Raw genomic sequence first — 7273 nt, 5'->3', positions numbered from 1 at the left:
GCTTTATTCTGCTTAAGCCAGTGTTAACACAGTCGAGTGTGTAGGTGTCCCCCATCCATTTGTGTTTTGGTACATCTGGAGAAAAGATTACAAAAAAGGGGATGTGAGTAAATCAATGCTCTAGTGACATTCTGGCAATGATTAGCTTAAATTCATCTCATGATGCAGCTGATTTATGTCATTGCTTGCATTTGTATCAAAGAAAATGTTCATTAATCGCATCCGTTGGCCAAGGCAGAAAAACTATGAAAAAAAAAATTGTTAGCCAAAGTACTGTAGTTATATATCCTCGATAAACTGATATATTCAATTTTCTTCAAACCTTTGAATAAAGCCATGCCAATATGTTCTCATCCAAATGCTTAGATAATCTTCATTCCAATCCCTCCGTTCCTTGCTATTAAAAGCAAATATAAAACCCTATTTTTCCTTATTGGTGCTTACGTAATATTTGAACGGTTGTGAGAATAATAGAAATGCACAAATAATTATACACAGTGAGAGGGAAAAAATTTTTGAACACGAAATTTTTTATTAAGTCATATGTTATTGAATGACGTTTAACATAAATAAACAAAGTTACACACACTATGTCATAGTTCCATAGCCAATTAGAAATAAACATGATTTTATATATTTTGAAATTAAAATTTTTTTTTAAATTGCTGCTTGTATTTCCATAGGTTGAAAACGCTATTTTTCATAGTATTCTGTAATACTGTGCAGATGCACGTGGTGTTTTGAATTTTTATGCATTATAGAATAAGCAATTTCCTGATATAGCATAGATGATCAGACCATCAAAATCAATATGAGATCACAGACATTCTATAACATTGAAGATAAACATATATATACAATAGATAAACAGATATAAACTGTAGACTAAACAATTATTCTAACAGCCGAGAGGATAAGGCCATCAATAAGACATTGCAGAATCGATTCTACAATATTAAAAATAAACATGATCATGAATTAAATTTTTAATATTATGGACCCTGTTGCTCTGCCCAAAGAGACCTTTTTTTACCCTTTCAGTGGCAATCCTGAATCTCGTCAAACCTGATCTGCTTTATTTCTGTCATCCCGAAATATTTTGTCTTCTATAAAAATGCAGTGAAACTGTTTTTTTACAATAAAATGTTTTCCATTCCCCTCCAACCAATCAACTGTTAGTGGGCAGAGTTAGCTATTGTTCTAGGTTAGATAAGAAGCGAGAAAAAAAAAAGAAATATATGCTCAATATATAAATAATACAAAAAGGGTTCTCTTCATAGAAAGCCACACATGTAATGGCAAGGTTTTGCAATTTCAAATGTGGCAATTATAATGCTGATCAGGAAAATTTCAAAAAGCACTTAAAGGGTTAAATGGGAGTTTGGCTTAGATTTGCACCTTAAAATTGAAAAACCAACTTGAGCTGACAATCTCAAACAGTGGGGTTAAAACAACTTTTAATAACTTACCATGAGCTAATCCCAAAATATTGGTCTGAGGATGTGTTGTATCCACAGTGTGTACCAAGTCAAGAAAAACCTTAAGGGTTGTGGAAATGATTAGTTTTCTAAATTCAAAAGTCATAAGCTTGTCACAAAACTTCAGCGATACAAGCGGAAATTGTAGTAAACCACTTTGAAAGTGCTCGAATGTTAATGAATTTAGACAGCTTTATTTTTTTTTGGTTCCTTTTTTTCCCCCACATTGAATAAATCATGGAAACGGCATGCGCGAAGAGACTTAGACATTGTAAATTCTATTTTATTTCATCCCAAAGATTTCTTTAATTCTATTGATTCATATTTAAAAGGGGTTGACAGAAATTAAACATATAGTTAATTACAGGAAAGCATAAGTGTACATAGAGTTTTCTCAAGGAGAGGATTTTCAGATTTTTTATCCTTCTTTGCAGGAAAGTATACTTATTGTAGAAAATATAATTACAAGAAAATGTACTTAATATGCAGGAAAAATAAGAACAGAAAGGTACATGTAACGTAGGAAAATACACAATGTAGGAAAAGTAATTACAGGAAAATACACAATGTAGGAAAAGTAATTACAGGAAAATACACAATGTAGGAAAAGTAATTACAGGAAAATACACAATGTAGGAAAAGTAATTACAGGAAAATACACAATGTAGGAAAAGTAATTACAGGAAAATACACAATGTAGGAAAAAATAATAACAGGAAAATGTATTTAATGCAGGAAAAATAAAAACAGAATAATACACAATGTAGGAAAAATAATTATAAAAGAAAAATCAATTAACCTCAAATACATGAACCCAAACCAACAGGAAATTTATGAAAAAAAGAGAATCATGTAGAAAATATTGATGGAAAAAAATAAAGATGAGAGCCAGAAAAAAATGAGAAAAGAGCGCAAAATATTACAAAATTACGAGAACGCGCTTGCGCATTGTAAGTTCCGAACAGTTTCCGAAGTATTGTACACGAAGTAACGACCGGTTCGAGAGTAACTCCCTCCAGCTCCTCTGTGATTGGCCAAGTTCACCAGGGAATGTCGGATTTTTAGCCGCTAGTAACGGGACTGCGCATGGACAGCCGCCAGATGGCACTGTCGGCAAATTTGTGGTCAATCACAATGCACACTGGGGACGCTTTCTCTTTCTCATGAGCGCTTTGCTCATGAGCAGATCGCTCACCACTACAGTGATGGGTAAAACGGTTCTTTTCCGTGAGCGGCTCTGAACCGCTCGCTCACCAAAATGAACCGCAGCCCTTTCACTGCTCTTCCGCTCTTTTGAAGAGTTGATCGAAAACGCCATCTAGCGAAGGGTTTTGTAAACTCTTGTGGTTTAACCCCCCCCCCACTTCCCCCACAAACAAAATCTAGATTTTCTTCCTAAGGCCCGTTTACACGAGGCAAGCGCTTTAGTGGGCAACTTAATTTTAACTTACCGATTCTTCTTGAAAGTGTCCACACGTATAAGTGGCAAGTAAATGCTCATTGGATAATTTTTACGGAGGCTAGCGCAGTTAGCGCATGCGCGCTTCAGTCTACTCAAATCCACGGAGAGAGACAGACGCACAACGCGCGGGAGTATGATAGTAATAATTTTTTATTTATCTGGCATTCAGAGAGGTGCTTTTTTTAAAGCTCATAGCTTTCGTAACGATGGATGAAGATGATCAGGTAGAACTTACGAATACTGTGATCAGAGCCACATTATATGATATTTTTTTTAAAGAATATAAATTTATTCAATAAAAAAGGGGAAACTTTTTCTCACTTGCACGAGAGCAACACACTGAGCAAGAAGTAGGTCACGCAAGGGAAACATTTCGCTTGTCCCCTTTTTTCGCCTCTGCACCCACGTAAGGGGGGCGAGAGATGACGCCACAGGGGAAAAAAGAATACACAACATATTATAAACTTATGTAAGTCATCGAGAAGAAATATAAGATTTCTCTATTTCTCGTCCAAGTTGTAAATATCGATTATATGATATTTTAATCGAAGTTGAAGAGGAGATAAATTATGAATTATGGAAGCCGAAAATACGGGAGAAGATTCTTGGCATTCGTAGGAAATTCTAAGGGTTAAAAATTAAATAATAAAAATTCATTAAACAAAAATTATTTCCAAATTTTCGAAATCATTATTATTTTTTAATTTAATCTATAGAGATGACATCTTTATGTTAAATATTTGATCATGTATTTTTACAACAGATGGCAGCAAATTCGTTCTGGACGAGAGAAATATTCGAAACCCCCTCCAGTTTTTAATATATAAATCCTCCCCACCCGATATATATTTTTGAATCTTCAATTTTTTTCCACTCCTGACATCACGTCGACAGAATATTCTATAGCTTTTTCCAACATCGAATAATTTTTAGCTTGTTTGTTAAGGTAATTTTCATTTCTATAGTTCAATAAACATTCATGGCGAAGATATTTTTCAACAAACTTGAAGGTTGTGTCCTCTGGCCACCTCACCATCCAATATTTCCGCGGAATTCTGGCGAAACTTCAGGAGACGACGGAGTATGAACAGGTTCACGCTTGAGATCAAAATAAATCCCTCCGTGAGAGAGCAAAATGACCCCTCCAGCGCGGCAGGTCACGCCCACTGGCGCATGCGCATACGTCTACTTAACCGGAAAAAATAGAACCGTTCTTATCTGACTTACCAACTAAATCACTTCTGCACTTGCGCACTTGTCAACTAAAGCCGTGTAAACGGCCCTTATCGTCTGCATACATCGTATCGTACTTGGCAACTAAAAATTAAGTTACCAACTAAAGCGCTTGCGTCATGTAAACGGGCCTTAAATTACAGCACTGCGTTTACGATTTGGTTGATGGACAAACGTTACATTTCAATTAAAAAATCAACTAGAGAAATATGCAAAAATCAAGCTTTTCATTCCAAAAATAATAATAATAAACTTTTTCCCTTATGGAAGATGGATCTCGTACACAGACACGCAAGAAGATGACGAGGAAAAAATTCCACAATACGTATTTGCATGAATACCCATGTTTTCGATCGCTCATTTACGTAACAATCGATAAACGATTTGTATTCATCTTCTGTGTCATCTTATTTCAGCAATACGCCAGACAGCTTTTGATGTAGTTTCCCGAGATATCTCACATAAATAGACAATCAAAGTTTTTTTCCTCTTGTACTACAGCCATTCTTTTCGGCCGTGAAAGGTTCCCCTAAAGAAAACAGCTGCCGTACAAACCTAGGTATCTAGAATATAAAGGTGTAGACTACGACACGGTTTAAGCAGGATAAAAAATTCCTTTCGCAAAAAAGCGAAAATGGGGGGGGGGGAAGGTTTAGCAAAATGCTACAGTGCTAATGTAATGATTGATGGTTGGATGTCTACTCGTATCGTACCTCCTGTACGCATTTTTGTAAAAGTGGCTACTACGTTTTTCGCATTCTACGATTTTTTTTCGCATTTTCCGAAAAATGCGACCGTAGCTTAAACCCTGCTACGACATTGGGGAACAAGGCTTCGAGAGTGCGGGTTGGGTTCCCAAGGGGTTTACGTTGGTAAACTTGAGGAGGTAACAAGTCTCTCTCCCCCCCCCCCAGTCATAGGCGGTGATTGACTTGGAAGTCTGGGGGGGGGGCAAGGTCATTATTGCTGGGAGGAGGCACGATGATGATGATGTCAGCTCATATATACATTAGATCAGTCGACTCCACCTTTGACGCTGGGGGGGGGGGGGCAATGCTTCCCCCCCCGTATCTCCGCCCATGCCCCCAGTTCACAAAAAGAACTGTGTATTGGTATAGGCCATAGTTTCCCAACCTTTTTGTCCCGACGCACAGTGGTGCGTTTTGCGAAAAACGTGGTCAAAACTATTTACTCGCCTTGAAATTCGTTGCATATTCTTGAAAACTGTTTGAAACAATAAATATTATGCTTTTTTAACGGCAGGGTGCAGATTATATGATTAAAGGGATTTTAAGGATATGAAATGGATAAAATATGATGTTTGCATTATGGCTATTGATAGAATTGCGATAAAAAACACAGCATGGATTTGTTCATGATATCAAACTGCCATGGGGGGCAAATGTGGTTAAAATGGTAAACTTGTATAATACAACCTTGAAAATAGTGAAAATTAATTATCAAATACTTTTAGTATAGACAATTCCTACAATAATGATGGTAATTTCGTATAATTTGTAATATAATTTAGATGTACAGTATATATGAAGTTAATGCATTGAACGATTATTCTCTGAGTGTGATTGTGCAGCTCATTGCTATACAGGGTTGTCATGAAGAAAATATTGCTGAGTTGGAATATCCCTCATATCATATATATGAGGGGCAACAAATCCCCTAGAGGTGAAGAGCAGAACCGTCTTGAGAGCATCCTGGGACCCCCCCCCCCCCAATCCAGGGATGCAACTAGATACTTTTTGAGCAGGAACAAGCTTGCATTTCTGTGCCCCGTGTAATGTAGAAAGAGCAGTTAAAGGTCCATTCGGCTCTCCCACTAGTCCAGCGCCCGGGCACCAGACCCACCTACTCCCCCCTTAGTTGCGGCCTTTCTCTATCTTACTCAAATTCCTGCCTATCAATTCAAAGTAGTCCGCCTCTTGGAAATTTGAACACCTCATTTTCAGGAGGGCTCTTCTGCATCTGCCCCCCCCCCCGGGGATGTGCCCATGCCCATGCGTAAAACTGCACTGGTGAGTAGACCAAATAATAAAAATAACGAAAATAAAATTCCTTCCCTTCAAGAGGTTCATTCAATCCCAGGTAGAAGAGCAAAAAAAAAGTAAAAATAAAACAGAAACAAGCAAAAGGGGGGTTTAAAAACATTTTGCAAAAAAACCTTGCAAAAGGGGGGGAGGAAGCAAGCGTGGCCAACGCCTTCTTAGAAGGGAGGGTAGGGACTTGGGAAAAACAGCTTTCTGAAAAACAGCAAACCTGAATCTGACCTGTATAGCGTATCTACGGTGGCCCCATGGCATCTCAGGCCATTCTACCACACTTAGAAGTGGGCCATGGCAAGAATAGAAGAACAGGGAAGCAGCTCACGCGCGGAGGCCTTCTAACAGGACACGGCTCACTTGAATTTATGCGGCTCGCGGCTCATTTGTAGCCAATAGGAGCAGGCAACACATGCGAAAAAGGGCAGCGGTTCACGGCTCATTTCCGACAATTTACAGGAGGCGTTTTAACGGGAAACGATTCACTTTCATTTCTGCGGCTCACGGCTCTTCACGGTTCATTTGTAGCCGAAAGGAGCCTGCAATATCTGCGAAAAGTTCGTATTCCGCTCATGAGCAGTCACACATCAGTTTAACAAATACTTAAAATCACAGCGATGCTCCCCCCTCTTGTCGTGGACAAAATAAGCTTATGCAGCACCTAATTGAAATATAATGTAGTATGAATATAGTTTTTGATTGATTCTTGAAAAGTTTTAGAAATTTACTAGAAAACGAGATATGCAACAAAATGCAGACATTTTTGGAAATTTTAGTGATTTCTTTTTAGATTATATATTAACGGTTTTCCCCTTTGAAGTTGACAGCAGTGTACAATTTAAAAATTCAGAAAAAAACCGCGATGTTTACTGAATTTTATATACACGTCACACCAACACTCTTGCATTAGCAGAGCATTTCAAGTAACCGAGTTGATTTGCAACAATTGTTCTTCCATCATCGTCCCCAATAACACAAAGTAATAAAAACAAGTAAAAATTCAATAATTCGAAAAGCATAGACGATACAGTTTTACACAGAAAGAT

This window comes from Pholcus phalangioides, unplaced genomic scaffold (assembly GCF_987345545.1).
Source record: "Pholcus phalangioides strain wild (caught in Gottingen) unplaced genomic scaffold, Ppha-v1.0 ptg000011l_1, whole genome shotgun sequence".
In the NCBI taxonomy this organism is placed as follows: domain Eukaryota; kingdom Metazoa; phylum Arthropoda; class Arachnida; order Araneae; family Pholcidae; genus Pholcus; species Pholcus phalangioides.
The sequence above is the reverse complement of the archived record's forward strand: the minus strand, read 5'-3'. Positions refer to the sequence as shown.